The following is a 15823-nucleotide window of genomic DNA, read 5'->3' as shown; positions in this document are numbered from 1 at the left end:
CCCTCAAGCCCTGCAGTGCAGTCCAAAAAAAAGAAAGAAAATTCCTCAAATATCTCGAAATTAAACAACATATCTCCAAATAACCCATGGGTCAAAGAAGAAATCACAAGAGAATTAGAAAATATCTTGAACTGACATAACAGATCAAAATTCCTGAGATGTAGCTAAAATAATGCTTAGTCAGAAATGCACACCTTTAGGGCTTCCCTGGTGGCGCAGTGGTTGAGAGTCGGCCTGCCGATGCAGGGGACACGGGTTCGTGTCCCGGTCCAGGAAGATCCCACATGCCGCGGAGCGGCTAGGCCCATGAGCCATGGCCGCTGAGCCTGCGCGTCTGGAGCCTGTGCTCCGCTACGGAAGAGGCCACAACAGTGAGAGGCCGGCGTACCGCAAAAAAAAAAAAAAAAAAAAAAAAAAGAAATGCACACCTTTAAATACCTATATCAGAAAAGAAGAAAGACCTCAACTTTCTACTTAACTTTCTAGACTAACTTTCTATCTTAATAAACGAGAAAGAGATGAAAAACACAATAGAAAAATGTATCAAAGATCTCTTTGCCAAAGAGGAAAACCAAATGTCTGAGAAAGATATGAAAGGCCCTCAGCTTTGCTCGTCATTAGAAAATGCAAATGAAATCCACAATGTGATACAAACCCATCAGAACCAGAATGGCTAAAATAAAAAAGATGGAAAAATAACATGTATGGGTGATAAAGTAGAGCAGTTAGAACTCTCTTACATTGGTGATGGGGTGTAAACTAGCATGCCTACTCTGGAGATCTATTTAGCCTTATTGACTAAAGCTGATATACTAAACAGGAATGCCTACCTATGCTCACCAAAAGCCATGCACTAGAATGGTTATGACAGCTCTCTTCAAAATCGCAAACAAAACAAGAAACTTACTCAAATGCTCATCAAAACTAAAATCAATAAATAAAATGCAGTATGCCATATCATGAAATACTATACAAGATACTACATGACAATGAACAAAACTACAATGACATACAACCACACAAATGAATCTTCAAAAAGGTTGAGCATAAGAACATAGATACAGCAGAAACAAAAACACATACTGCATGACTTTGCATATAAAGTACAAAAATTGTCAAGATATATACATTCTTCTTTTTTTTTTTTTTTTTTTGCAGTACGCGGGCCTCTCACTGTTGTGGCCTCTCCCGTTGCGGAGCACAGGCTCCGGACGCACAGGCTCAGCGGCCATGGCTCACGGGCCCAGCCGCTCTGTGGCATGTGGGACCCTCCCGGACCGGGGCACAAACCCGTGTCCCCTGCATCGGCAGGCGGACTCTCAACCACTGCGCCACCAGGGAAGCCCCGTATGCATTCTTTTAGCAGTCAGAATTGTGGTTTCCCTTAGTGAGGGTATAGGTAGTGACTGGAAATAGGAATAAGGGAAGTTTCTTGAGTGGTAGGAATGTTCTCGTTTTTACTGTGCTAGTTACACTAGTGTATCTATTTTCTTAAAATCCATTAAGCTATACCCTTATTATATGTTTGTGTTTCTATATGCATATAATACTTCAATTAAAGTTTTCAAAAAATCATGTAGCAAGTGACTGAGACAGGATTCACACACAGCTAGTCAAACTTAAGAGACTGAATCCTAAATCTTAAATTTAGAATCAGGGTTACATCATTCTCTGCAATAGCTGAGGGGGAAAAAAATTAAGTATAACCCTGTACTAGTCAGGATTCTCCAGAGAAACAGAACAATAAGAGAACAATACGATGTGTATATACATATATACATATATATATATATAGGTATAGGGAGAGGGAGAGGGAGAGGGAGAGGGAGAGGGAGAGGGAGAGGGAGAGGGAGAGGGAGAGGGAGAGGGAGAGGGAGAGGGAGAGGGAGAGGGAGAGGGAGAGGGAGAGGGAGAGGGAGAGGGAGAGGGAGAGGGAGAGGGAGAGGGAGAGGGAGAGGGAGAGGGAGAGGGAGAGGGAGAGGGAGAGGGAGAGGGAGAGGGAGAGGGAGAGGGAGAGGGAGAGGGAGAGGGAGAGGGAGAGGGAGAGGGAGAGGGAGAGGGAGAGGGAGAGGGAGAGGGAGAGGGAGAGGGAGAGGGAGAGGGAGAGGGAGAGGGAGAGGGAGAGGGAGAGGGAGAGGGAGAGGGAGAGGGAGAGGGAGAGGGAGAGGGAGAGGGAGAGGGAGAGGGAGAGGGAGAGGGAGAGGGAGAGGGAGAGGGAGAGGGAGAGGGAGAGGGAGAGGGAGAGGGAGAGGGGTTTTTTTGCTTTTTTAGAAATTGACTCATGCAATTCTGGGGGCTGGCAAGTTGGAACTCTGCAGGGCAGGCCCGCAGGCTGCAGACTCAGAAAGGAGCTGAGTTGCAGCTGAAGTCTGAAGGCCCTCTTGAGGCAGAATTCCCTCTTCTTCAAGGAACCACTGTCTTTTTTCTCTGAAGGCCTTCAACCGACTGGACGAGGTCCACCCACATTACGTGGTGTAATTTGCTTTACTCAAAGCCGACTGATTTAAATGTTAGTCTCATGTTTTTAAAAAAGCCTTCACAGGGGCTTCCTTGGTGGAGCAGTGGTTAAGAATCCGCCTGCCAATGCAGGGGACACAGGTTCGAACCCTGGTCTGGGAAGATCCCACATGCCGTGGAGCAGCTAAGCCCATGTGCCACAACTACTGAGCCCGAGCGCCTAGAGCCCGGGCGCCAAAAGAAGCCACCGCAATGAGAAGCCCGTGCACCACAATGAAGAGTAGCCCCTGCTCGCTGCAACTAGAGAAAGCCCACAAGCAGCAATGAAGACCCAACACAGCCAAAAAAGAAAAATGTTAAAAAAAAGAAAATACCAGGCTTCCCTGGTGGTGCAGTGGTTGAGAGTCCACCTGCCGATGCAGGGGACACGGGTTCATGCCCCGGTCTGGGAAGATCCCACATGCCGCGGAGCGGCTGGGCCCGTGAGCCATGGCCGCTGAGCCTGCGCGTCCGGAGCCTGTGCTCCGCAACAGGAGAGGCCACAACAGTGAGAGGCCCGCGTACCGCAAAAAAAAGGAAGAAAATACCAAGTGTTGACAAGGCTATGAGAAAACACCAACCAACCCTCTTGCACTGCTGATGGGAGAGAAAGCCAGAACGGCTAAAATGGAGAGCAATCTGGCAGAACTTCCATCCTTCATCAGTTCTAAGATACACATTTTGTGTGTGCCATGAACTGAGGGGTGATGTCCTGCAGATAAGCCTATGTCCATGCATCCAATTCTCACTGGAGCTTAAATTCATCACGATCTTACTGAAGTCATCGTCTTGCCCTACCCCCTACTCTGTTTCTTCTAGTGAACTCCCTACCAGGTTTATGGTATCACCATCTATTCAGTCACCTAAGAAGGTAACTTGAAAGTCAACTTGTACTCTTCCCACACTCCCTCCCTGTCATGCCTCAGTGGGTTACCAGAGACAACACTATTAACATTTTTTTCTAAGTGACTTTAACTTTTTTTTCTCAACCTTGAGATCTTACTATTATAGATATAATTTTGTGTCTAGGCTATTAACCAGAGGAAACAAGCATTTCTCCAATCATTAAAAATAAATCTTATAAGCAATATGAAAGATTGTTTCAAAATTCCTCCCTTTAGAGGAGAATTTAATTTTAGCTGCTAGGTAAACACCTTTTTATACAAGTGTAAGGGATTCAGGGGACAAGAGAATGATATAGATGAGATGAGATTGGCCATGTGTTGATAATTCTTGAAGCTAAAGGATGGATTCGTGGGAATTTATTAACACTACTCCTTCTACCTTTGTATTTGTTTGAAATTTTCCATAATAAAAAAGTTAAAGAAAAAAAGTGTAAGGGATTCAATATTTCTCAGAGAAGGCCTCTCAGGGCATTTCCTCGGAGTGCTGACCCTTGGGAAGGTCATGTGATGCAAGGGGTTCTGCTTACCATCTGGGGCCCTGTACTCAGACTTCGATTCTACCAGTGTGCCTCTTACCAGTCACGACTTAGGAAGTTTCCTTACTGAAATTCAACTTTCTTTACCTCCCTCATAGGGTTATTAAGAGGGTTAAAACGAGCCAGACCCCTACAAAAAAAGAAGCAATCCCATTTATACAAAACACTAGAAAATGCAAACTACTCTGAAGTGACAGCCATCAGTGGTTGCCTGGAGAGGGTAGAGGCAGGGAGGGGTAAGATAACGGGATTACCAAGGGGCATAAAGAAACGTCTGGGGGCTGATAGACATGCTGTCTATCTTATGGTGATGGTTTTGGGTGCAAATACTTACATTAAAATTTTTCTAATTGTACACTAAAAAAAAAATGATTAAAAGAAATATGTGCCAAGCACTTAGCACCACACCTAGGAAAGAGTAAGCACTCCATGAATACTAGCCTCCACCATCATCCTCCCTTTCATCATCATATCATGGTAATTAGGCATTAAGAGAAGCAGACACTCCTAAAGACTGGTTATATCTCCTGACATTAAAATGGCATCTCAGAGCTTGTGGTCTTGGCTTATTTGATCCTGCATATTTCTGTTCCAATTAATCCTTAACTGCTTCTTGAAATGCAGGAGTATTTTCCCTTCTAAAGTGAGCATTTAATTAATGCTCTCACACATTCTGCGTCCTACCTTCTTATCCTTGAGAAACTTAAGAAATCTAGGACTTTCCTGGTGGTGCAGTGGTTAAGAATCCGCCTGCCAATGCAGGGGACACGGGTTCGATCCTGGGTCCGGGAAGATCCCACAATGCCACAGAGCAACTAAGCCCGAGCGCCACAACTACTGAGCCTGCACTCTAGAGCCCGCAAGCCACAACTACTGAGCCCGCGTGCCACAACTACTGAAGCCTGCACGCCTAGAGCCCGTGCTCTGCAGCAAGAGAAGCCACCCAATGGGAAGCCCACGCACTGCAGCGAAGAGTAGCCCCCACTCACCACAACTAGAGAAAGCCCATGCGCAGCAGCGAAGACCCAACACAGCCAAAATTAAATAAATAAATAAATAAATAAAAATATAAATAAAAATCTAATCGCCAACTTTGGCCTCAAGTCACATGTGAGAAAATAACAGTGTGGGCTAAATACTATGTTGTAAAATGAGAAGAAGAAAGAGAACTGTATTAGCTGAGTACCAACTGTGAGCCATAATCTGGGCTAGATGCTTTTTTCACTGAAATTCTGCATTGTAGGCACATTTCTCCTTCCTGGCAGATGAGGAAACCTTGGCTCAGGGAGGGGAAGTGAGTTGCCCACAGTCACACAGCCAGGAAGTGACAGAGTCAGAAATGGAAGTGAATTCTCTCAGAGTTCAAAGCCCTGGCTTCTTCTACTCTATCATGCTGCCCCCAGAACACCCACTGCCCAGAAAAATTCAGATAATGCTCCACTGTCAATAATAGTATTTACTAAGCCATCACTAGATGCCCCGTGCTAAATCTGTTCCCTGTATTATCTCATTTAATCCTCATATCAACCCTATGAAGTGGATACAGGTGCCATCCCCATTTAACTGAAGAGGAAACTGAGGCTCAGAGAAGTCAAGCCCCAAGCTCAAGGTCACGCTGCTGTGAAGTGTCATGGTTGTGAAACAGGAGGTAAGGGGGCAGGGCACAACTTTAAAAGAATGACACAGCCATAGGACATGACAAAAACTGGTGAAAAGTAACTAGATCCAAGATGGAGGAAGATTTGACTTCCAGTGGACCTTGAGCCTCATTATATGCTTATTGTAACATATTAGCATAAGCTAAGTGACACAACCACCAGTGCCATGACAGTTTTGAGGCCGACCATCAGAGATCAAGAAGTGGGCGGTGGCCCAATTCCTGGAAATCTCTGTCCTTTCCCAAAAATAACTGGAATAACCCTCCCCCTCATTAGCCTATGAAATTACCCAGCCCATAAAAACCAACCATGCCATATTTCGGTGCCTCTCGCCTTCTGAGATGGCCCACACTCCATCTGTGGAGTGTGTTTCTCTCTAAATAAATCCACTTCTTACCTATCACTTTGTCTCTCACTGAATTCTTTCTGTGATGAGACATTAAGAACCTGAGCTTCATTAAGTCCTGAGACCAGGTGTGTGATCTCAGTTAAAAGACCATGGGTTCAAGTCCCACTCTGGGTTTTGGCTCAGTTTGAGTCCCAGTGTGTGGGTTCAAGTCCCAATCTGAGTTACATGGTTTCAGTTGGGATCCTAACCCAGGTCTGCCCTATTCCAAAGAGCAGGCACTAAACCTCACCCTCCTCCTTCCTGTCATCCCTGCCTCTCGCATCCACTGGAAACATCTGGTTGAAAAAAAGAAAATCTGGGGCTTCCCTGGTGCCACAGTGGTTGAGAGTCCGCCTGTCGATGCAGGGGACACGAGTTCGTGCCCCGGTCCGGGAAGATCCCACATGCCGCGGAGCGGCTGGGCCCGTGAGCCATGGCCGCTGAGCCTGGGCATCCGGAGCCTGTGCTCTGCATCGGGAGAGGCCACAACAGTGAGAGGCCCGCGTACCACAAAAAAAAAAAAAAAGAAAAGAAAAGAAAATCTGTTCCTATATCCCAAGTTCTTCAGGTTTCATATCGATTCTTTCACTCAGTCCATAATTAGTGAACCTGTAGTGAACATTCCAGTAATCAAGGGGAGACAAAGACGAAGGCCTGTGCAACACAATCCCTGTGGTGTCCATCATTATCCAACTACAGGATCCCAGAAGGCAAACCTGGCTGCACAGCCGCATTTTCTAGGCCTCCTCATTGTCCCCATGCCAATGACACACATTACAATGAATTAAAATGTCTTCAAGCCTGAAATCATTTTCCAGAGAAACTGGGCCAAAGGCCAGACCTCTTCTTTGAGCTTCTCTCCCCTAAGCTTAGGATCTGCTTTCCCTCTGAGACACGTTTCTGAGAAGGAGGACGGAATAACACAGTCTGTGCTCCCTGCTAGGAGAGGAGGGCAATGACTGACTGGTACGGGGACTTAACAGGCATGTTGCCTTAGCCTCAAGGTGGGGAGAGCTCTGTGATCCCATGTGTGCTGCAGAGCACCCCAGGGAGATCCGGCTGAAGTAGATGCCCACTGAGACTACATTCTTGCTGGGCTTTTCACCAGCCTTGTCTGGCTTCCTCATTCCCTTTCATTTTTGCTCCCTCAAAAAACTGCTTGAATGGACTTCCCTGGTGGTGCAGTGGTTAAGAATCTGCCTGCCAATGCAGGGGACACGGGTTCCAGCCCTGTTCCGGGAAGATCCCACATGCCGAGGAGCAACTAAGCCCGTGCACCACAACTACTGAGACTGCATGCCACAACTACTGAAGCCCGCGTGCCTAGAGCCTGTGCTCCACAACAAGGGAAGCCACCACAATGAGAAGCCCACAGACTGCAACAAACAGTAGCCCCTGCTCGCCGCAACTAGAGAAAGCCTGTGCGCAGCAACGAAGACCCAACGCAGCCAAAAACAAACAAACAAACAAATAAATTTATTAAAAGAAAAAAAATTGCTTGAACAATGAACATGCCATCTCAGCTTCTGCTTCTAGTGAAACCAATCCAAAACAGTTGGTACCAGAAGTGGTCCTAGGAAACAAACTGCGTGCCGCTTTCATGCGATTGCTGATTTTCACCTTCGGTGAACAGGATGAAGTCAAGCTGGAGGGGGGTGAGATGATCCAGTGTCTCTAGCATCTGAGGTCTGGCGGAAGTGGTCACCGAACAGACCTCTGAATCACGTGGCTCTTGCTCAGCACTGTTGATTTGTTAAAGAGAGAAAATGACAGGCTCACTGATCAACAATTTCAGAGGGCCTGCGTGGCAGCATTTAAAGAGACTCGCATCTCCTGCAGCTGGAGGGCACACAGAGCAGGTGCAGGAATGAATTGTAAGAGTGGCAGAACTTCAAAGAAGGCCAGTTCTCGGCCAGGTGCATCCCTTTACACCAAAGACAAAGCCCCAGAAGGGAGAAAGAGGATCCTGATTCTTGGGAGGGGCTATCTGAAGGGATAAACCCAGATACTCCTGAACCCTCTGGCCCTGCAGACGAGTCCTGTTCCCTTGCTGGAAGACAGAGCCCCACTGCCACCCTACCTTGCTGGAAAATGAAGCAGGTGCTTTACAAAGCAACACGTGCCCTCCTGGGGATTTGCCCCACCTCCTTTCCTGGCCACCAGACTGATAACCAGGGAATAACCTTAGCATGGACCAACTCAGGAAATGCCTGCTGAGGAAAGAAAGGGATTACATATCAGACCTGGCCAACATACACAAGCCCAAACTGGCCTGTGGAAGATTCCGAGGGTGATGGATGAAGGTGGGGGCGGGGGTGAGATATAAACTGGGTAAGTAGAGTTTGTTGATATGGAGGGATCCTCTCCAGTGATATAGGATTTAACACCCTGGCAAGGGCCCCAGAGGATGGTTCCAATATGCTGATGGGACAGTACTTGAAAGATTCGAAAAAGCAACGATCCAAACTGAACAATGTAGAGATGCCAGAACTGCCACTGCAAACTGGAGGGAAGGACAGAAAGGCTAAGAGGAGTGGACATACTAGAACGTGCCTACTGTATACGACAGGAAAACCCACAAGCTGCCCGTGTTCCTTGGGAAGGCCTGGAGAACTCTCCATTTAGCACGGAGATAAGAAGAGTGTTGGTGGGGGAGCAATGGTATCACGAGCAGCTCAATAGTGGCTGTTACAGAACTGGGCTCCATAGAAGAACTTGGAGAATAAAATTCCAGAGTAGCAAAGACCGATGGAAGCACTCAAGCCTAAGAAACAAGATGGTGCAATTACCATACAGGGCAACAAGGTCAGAATAGCAGCCAGGGGGCTTGACCTGCAGGGACCCAGGCAGATGGCTCATCAAACATAGAAATCATGGGGACAAATTAGGACAGCCAGCTAGGTTTTGCTTAATATACCCAATCAAAAGACATCAAGAATGGATGAGCAAAAGAATGAGGTCAGAGATATTCATGGGCGTAGGACCGAGGCAGTGACACTGGGTCCAGTGCTCAGAAGGGCCCTGTGCTTGGGGTTTAATGCTTTGTGCTTGCCATCTTGAAATTCTTTTCTTTTTCTTTTGGCCACACCACGCAGCTTGCAGTATCTTAGTTCCCCAACAAGAGATAAAACCCATGCCCTCGGCAGTGAAAGCGTGGAGTCCTAACCACTGGACAACCAGGGAATTCCCACCATCTTGAAATTCTTAATTGCACTTGCTAACTTGAAATTCTTAATTTTTCTTTGAATCTGCTTTGTAAAGGAAGTCCTATGTAAGTTAAGACAAGAGAGATACACAGGGACTTGGAGGCTTGGCTCAGAGGCAGTGCCATCTCCCACTGCCTCCTCACCTCCTTTACCCCCTGACACCCCACATTCTGCGCAGCCTCTCCCTCTCTGACCCCTCCAGTGACTGCTGCGGCCCTCCACTCCTGGCAGCGGCCTGAGAGCAGGCACAGGGAAAGGTAGGGACAGGCACACAGGCTTCCCGGGGCAGGGCTTGGTGGCAGCCGTCCCTGCCCTTGGCACACTCAGCTGGCACTGGGCAAGAACAAGCCTCTCACCTACTCCCGATGCAGGTACCTAGACATCCCAGCACGGAGGTTGGTGAACCCTTAGGATTTCCTTCCACTGAGCGTTGGAGAAGGTGGCCTGTGAGAAGGGAAGATTCCCGGCACAACTTCCCCAGCCAGGACACGGCACATCAGGTGCTCAGCGCATCCTTATGCCTCATGCACCCTCCTTCCAGCCTTCCTGAGTCTGGCTTGTGTTCGTCTCTTCTGACTAACTGGAGGCACCTTCTGGGGATGAGCCATAAAAAAACAAATTGTGTCATTTTGGTGATTCCACATCCAAGTTAAACACTCTGATATTTGCATTTAAATTGGCATTGCACAAGATAAAGAGGAATGGTAAAATTTATTAAATTTAAATTTTACATTTTCCTTTACTTAGAACTACATTAAATACCAGATTAAAAAAAAAACACGGCAGGTTAAGAGAGAGATTGTGGAAGAAAGGAAAAGGTTTTTGTTTTTTTGTTTGTTTGTTAAAGAACCAATTTTATTTATTATATTTAGTTTTTGGTTGCGTTGGGTCTTCGTTGCTGCACACGGGCTTTCTGTAGTTGTGGTGAACGGGGGCTACTCTTCACCGCGGTGTGCGGGCTTCTCACTGCGGTGGCTTCTCTTATTGCGAAGCACAGGCCCTAGGCACGTGGGCTTCAGTAGTTGTGGCACCCAGGCTCAGTAGTTGTGGCACACGGGCTTAGTTGCTCCGTGGCATGTGGGATCTTCCCAGACCAGGGATTGAACCCGTGTCCCCTGCACTGGCAGACAGATTCTCAACCACTGTGCCACCAGGGAAGTCCCAGGAAAAGGTTTTATAAGTTAGTATCTTCAACAGCACTTTTCCCTTTTTGTTTTGAACGAAGGGCTCCCCCATTTTCATTTTGCTCTGGATCCCACAAATTACATAGCTGGCCCTGCTCACTCTCCTTTTCCTGAGAGCACTGACTCCAATAAATCACTTGAACAATGCCCCTATTCCTGTCCCAGGCTTGGCTTCTAGGACCCTGACATAAGACACATGCAACTTATCCAGGAAAGAAAAAACTAGAATTCTCCACCCCCCCCAAAAAAAAACACAGAAGCAGCAAGAGACAAGGCATTCATTGTGTCCTGTGGCCAGAGCAGAATCCAGTCTCTGCAACTGTCACACCTTCTCCTCCTTGCATCTCACCCTGAGCTCCTCTCTGAAATGGCGTCAGCAGGGTGATTGCTGAGGTTCTCTGATAATAACAGCTACCGTTTACTGAGCACAATCCACGTGTCAGACAGGTGCTTCCCACGCCTTATGGTCAATCCACAGGTCAACCCTAAGCAGCAGGTACCAGGATCCCCATGTTACAGACAGGACATAGCCTCGTGGGGTGAAGCCCAAGGTCACTCATCCAGCAAGTGACAGACCCAGCGTTAGGCTCCAGGGCCTTTGCTTTTCATCACCAGGCTACCCAGCTTCTGCTGCCCCAGTTCTAGCACTGGAGCCAGAGGGGTGCAAAAGACATGGTCCTTACAAGGGCACACCTTTTTTTCTCCTTAAAATTTTCTTTTATTGTTTTCTTCTGCTTACAAAACATAGGATTATTATAAAAATAAAGATAGAATACAAACACTGCAAGTTCCTATTTACATGTATTCCAGGCTGAACAATATTTCCAAACATTCTGCATTTAATCAGAAACTCCCAAAATAGAGATGGAACTCAAATTCAGTCCAAATCTGTTCCCCACCCCCCCAAACCCGCTTAACATTACTGGCAGGGTCAGTCCAGCCTCCTGGAATCACACAGCTCTAGTGACAAGGCTCTCACTTCTTTTTTTTTTTTTTTTTTTTTGTGGCACGCGGGCCTCTCACTGTTGTGGCCTCTCCTGTTGCGGAGCACAGGCTCCGGACGCGCAGGCTCAGCGGCCACGGCTCACGGGCCCAGTCACTCCGCGGCATGTGGGATCTTCCCGACCGGGGCACGAACACGTGTCCCCTGCATCGGCAGGTGGACTCTCAACCACTGCGCCACCAGGGAAGCCCTGTTGGAAGATTTTTAAACACAGTTTCAATTTCATTAATTGTGATTGGTCTGTTCATATTTTCTATTTCTTCCTGGTTCAGTCTTGGAAGCTTATACCTTTCTAAGAATTTGTCCATTTCTTCCAGGTTGTCCATTTTATTGGCATAGAGTTGCTTGTAGTAGTCTCTTAGGATGCTTTGTATTTCTGCAGTGTCTGTTGTAACTTCTTTTTCATTCCAAATTTTAGTGATTTCAGTCCTCTCCCATTTTTTCTTGAGTCTGGCTAAAAGGTTTATTAATTTTGTTGATCTTCTCAAAGAACTAGCTTTTAGTTTTATTGATCTTTGCTACTGTTTTCTTTGTTTCTATTTCATTTATTTCTGCTCTGATCTTTATGATTTCTTTCCTTCTACTAACTTTGGGTTTTGTTTGTTCTTCTTTCTCTAGTTCCTTTAGGTGTAAGGTTAGATTGTTTGAGATTTTTGTTTCTTGAGGTAGGCTTGTATTGCTATAAACTTCCCTCTTAGAACTCTTTTTGCTGCATCCCATAGGTTTTTGGATCATCGTGTTTTCATTGTAATTTGTCTCTAGGTATTTTTTTATTTTGTCTTTGATTTCTTCAGTGATCTCTTGGTTATTTAATAACGTATTGTTTAGCTTCCATTTGTTCGTGTTTTTTACATTTTTTTCCCTGTAGTTGATTTCTAATCTCATAGCGTTGTGGTCAGAAAAGATGCCTGATATGATTTGAATTTTCTTAAATTTACTGAGGCTTGATTTGTGACCTATCCTGGAGAATATTCCATGAGCAGTTGAGAAGAAAGTGTAATCTGCTGTTTTTGGATGGAATGTGCTATAAATATCAATGAAGTCCATCTTGTTTAATGTGTCATTTAAAGTTTGTGTTTCCATATTTATTTTCATTTTGGATGATCTGTCCATTGGTGAAAGTGGGGTGTTAAAGTCCCCTACTGGGATTGTGTTACTGTCCATTTCCCCTTTTATGGCTGTTAGCATTTGCCTTATGTATTGGTGTGCTCCTATGTTGGGTGAATAAATATTTACAATTGTTATATCTTCTTCTTGGATTGATTCCTTGATCATTTTGTAGTGTCCTTCTTTCTCTCTTGTAATAGTCTTTATTTTAAAGACTATTTTGTCTGATATGAGAATTGCTACTCCAATTTTCTTTTGATATCCTTTTGCATAGAGTATCTTTTTCCATCCCCTCACTTTCAGTCTGTATGTGTCCCTAGGTCTGAAATGGGTCTCTGTAGACAGCATATATATGGGTCTTGTTTTTGTATCCATTCAGCGAGCCTGTGTCTTTTGGTTGGAGCATTTAATCCATTCACATTTAAGGTAATTATTGATATGCATGTTTCTATTACCATTTTCTTAATTGTTATGGGTTTGTTTTTGTAGGTCCTTTCCTTCTCTTGTGTTTCCCATTTAGAGAAGTTCCTTTAGCATTTGTTGTAGAGCTGGTTTGGTGGTGCTGAATCCTCTTAGCTTTTGCTTGTCTGTAAAGCTTTTGATTTCTCCATCAAATCTGAATGAGATTCTTGCCAGGTAGAGTAATCTTGGTTGTAGGTTCTTCCCTTTCATCACTTTAAATATATCATGCCACTCCCTTCTGGCTTGTAGAGTTTCTGCTGAGAAATCAGCTGTTAACCTTATGGGAGTTCCCTTGTATGTTATTTGTCGTTTTTCCCTTGCTGCTTTCAATAATTTTTCTTTGTCTTTAATTTTTGTCAATTTGATTATTATGTGTCTAGGCATGTTTCTCCTTGGGTTTATCCTGCCTGGGACTCCCTGCGCTTCCTGGACTTGGGTGGCTCTTGCCTTTCCCACGTTAGGGAAGTTTTCGACTATAATCTCTTCAAATATTTTCTCTGGTCCTTTCTCTCTCTCTTCTCCTTTTGGGACCCCTATAATGCGAATGTTGTGGTGTTTAATGTTGTCCCAGAGGTCTCTTAAGCTGTCTTCATTTCTTTTCATTCTTTTTTCTTTATTCTGTTCTGTGGCAGTGAATTCCACCATTCTGTCTTCCAGGTCACTTATCTGTTTTTCTGCCTCAGTTATTCTGCTATTGATTCCTTTTAGTGTATTTTTCATTTCAGTTACTGTATTGTTCATCTCTGTTTGTTCTTTAATTCTTCTAGGTCTTTGTTAAACATTTCTTGCATCTTCTCGATCTTTGCCTCCATTCTTTTTCAGAGGTCCTGGATCATCTTCACTATCATTATTCTGAATTCTTTTTCTGGAAGGTTGCCTATCTCCACTTCATTTAGTTGTTTTTTCTGGGGTTTTATCTTGTTCCTTCATCTGGTACAAAGTCCTCTGCCTTTTCATGTTGTCTATCTTTCTGTGAATGTGGCTTTCCCTCCACAGGCTGCAGAATTGTAGTTCTTCTTGCTTCTGCTGTCTGCTCTCTGGTGGATGAGGTTATCTAAAGGGCTTGTGCAAGCTTCCTGATGGGAGGGACTAGTGGTGGGTAGAGCTGGGTGTTGCTCTGGTGGGCAGAGCTCAGTAAAACTTTAATCTGCTTGTCTGCTGATGGGTGGGCTGGGTTCCCTCCCTGTTGGTTGTTTGGCCTGGTGACCCCGCACTGGAGCCTACCCCTCTTTGGTGGGGCTAATGGCAGACTCTGGGAGGGCTCACGCCAAGGAGTACTTCCCAGAACTTCTGCTGCCAGTGTCCTTGTCCCCACGATGAGCCACAGCCACACCCCACCTCTGCAGGAGACCCTCCAACACTAGCAGGTAGGTCTGGTTCAGTCTCCTACGGGGTCACTGCTCCTTACCCAGGGTCCCTATGCACACACTACTTTGTGTGTGCCCTCCAACAGTGGAGTCTCCGTTTCCCCCAGTCCTGTCGAAGTCCTGCAATCAAATCCCTCTCGTCTTCAAAGTCTGATTCTCTAGGAATTCCTCCTCCCGTTGCCGGACCCCCAGGTTGGGAAGCCTGACATGAGTCTCAGAACCTTTACTCCAGTGGGTGGACTTCTGTGGTATAAAGGTTCTCCAGTTTGTGAGTCACCCACCTAGCAGTTATGGGATTTGATTTGATTGTGATTGCGCCCTCCTACCGTCTCACTGTGGCTTCTCCTTTGTCTTTGGATGTGGGGTATCTTTTTTGGTGAGTTCCAGTGTCTTCCTGTCAATGACTGTTCAGCAGTTCGTTGTGTTTCCAGTGCTCTCGCAAGAAGGAGTGAGCACACGTCCTACTCCGCCATCTTGCACCAATCTCTCACTTTGCTGTATACCTGAAATTAATACAACGTTGTAAATCAACTATATTCTGTATTTCAATTAAAAACAAAAAAAAGGCCTTGTAGGAGCTTGGTAGTCAAAGAACAGCAGAAGGCAGGTAAATGAGGAAGAGAGAAAGTAGTAAGACAGGACTTCCCTGGTAGCACAGTGGTTAAGAATCTGCCTGCCAATGCAGGGGACACAGGTTCGATCCCTGGTCTGGGAAGATCCCACATGCCGCAGGGCAACTAAGCTCACGCACCACAGCTACTGAGCCTGTGCGCTACAGCCTGAGAGCCACAACTACTGAGCCCACGCGCCGCAACTACTGAAGCTTGCGCGCTCTAGGGCCTGCATGCTGCAATTACTGAGCCCACGTGCTGCAACTACTGAAGTCCGCACGCCTAGAGCCCAAGCTCCGTGACAGGAGAAGCCACCGCAATGAGAATCTCACACACCGCGACGAAGAGTAGCCCCTGCTCACCACAAGTAGAGTAAGCTCGCGTGCAGCAATGAAGACCCAATGCAGCCAAAAACAAAAAAGTAGTAAGACAGAGGATCAGAGAGCCAGGCCCGTCCTGCCCCACAGGCTCTGACAGCAGAGGGCCAGGAGAAAGCCACTACCCCAGATGAGATCATTATCATCATCACCATAATAGTTAACAAGGACAACTGATTCTTTCTCAAAATTAGATAAAGTATAAACAAAGGACTTTTTGGAAAACTAAGATACTTTTATGGTTCTATGGATAAATCATGTTCTTGCCATGCAAATTCAGTTTCTACACTAATCAGACCGCTATGCCCATGACCCACTGTGATACTGTAGAGCAACTGGTGGAAACAGAATCCCTTCCTCACCCTCAGACAATGCCAATGCCCATGCCAAATGTGTTCCAACTATGACGCACCAAAGCCATGACCCTCAACCCAAGCTGGGACCCACATGAAAGGTACTAGGGAAAGGTTCCGATTTCTCTGCACTATCAGATCTGGTCAAGGCTGTTGTTCTTCACACCAGG

At 46.0% G+C, this 15823-nt stretch overlaps 1 long non-coding RNA gene across 3 annotated transcripts in view; it reads right to left on the bottom strand.

Annotated features, from left to right (window-relative positions):
• Window positions 1–2307: 2307 nt before the first annotated feature.
• Window positions 2308–15823, bottom strand: part of LOC111185463 (uncharacterized) — a 27063-nt gene continuing 13547 nt past the window's right edge. For 2 of the 3 annotated variants that reach the window (XR_016392852.1, XR_002647546.2), the window contains exon 4: window positions 2308–14815. This is a non-coding gene — a long non-coding RNA (uncharacterized LOC111185463). The remainder of the gene's footprint in view (window positions 14816–15823) is intronic. The other variant, XR_016392851.1, reaches the window with a different exon arrangement.

Source organism: Delphinapterus leucas, chromosome 3, assembly GCF_059928025.1.
Source record: "Delphinapterus leucas isolate spDelLeu-1000000601 "Yukka" chromosome 3, BTC_Dleu_Yukka2, whole genome shotgun sequence".
NCBI lineage: Eukaryota > Metazoa > Chordata > Mammalia > Artiodactyla > Monodontidae > Delphinapterus > Delphinapterus leucas.
This window is presented reverse-complemented; position numbering and strand designations above follow the sequence as displayed.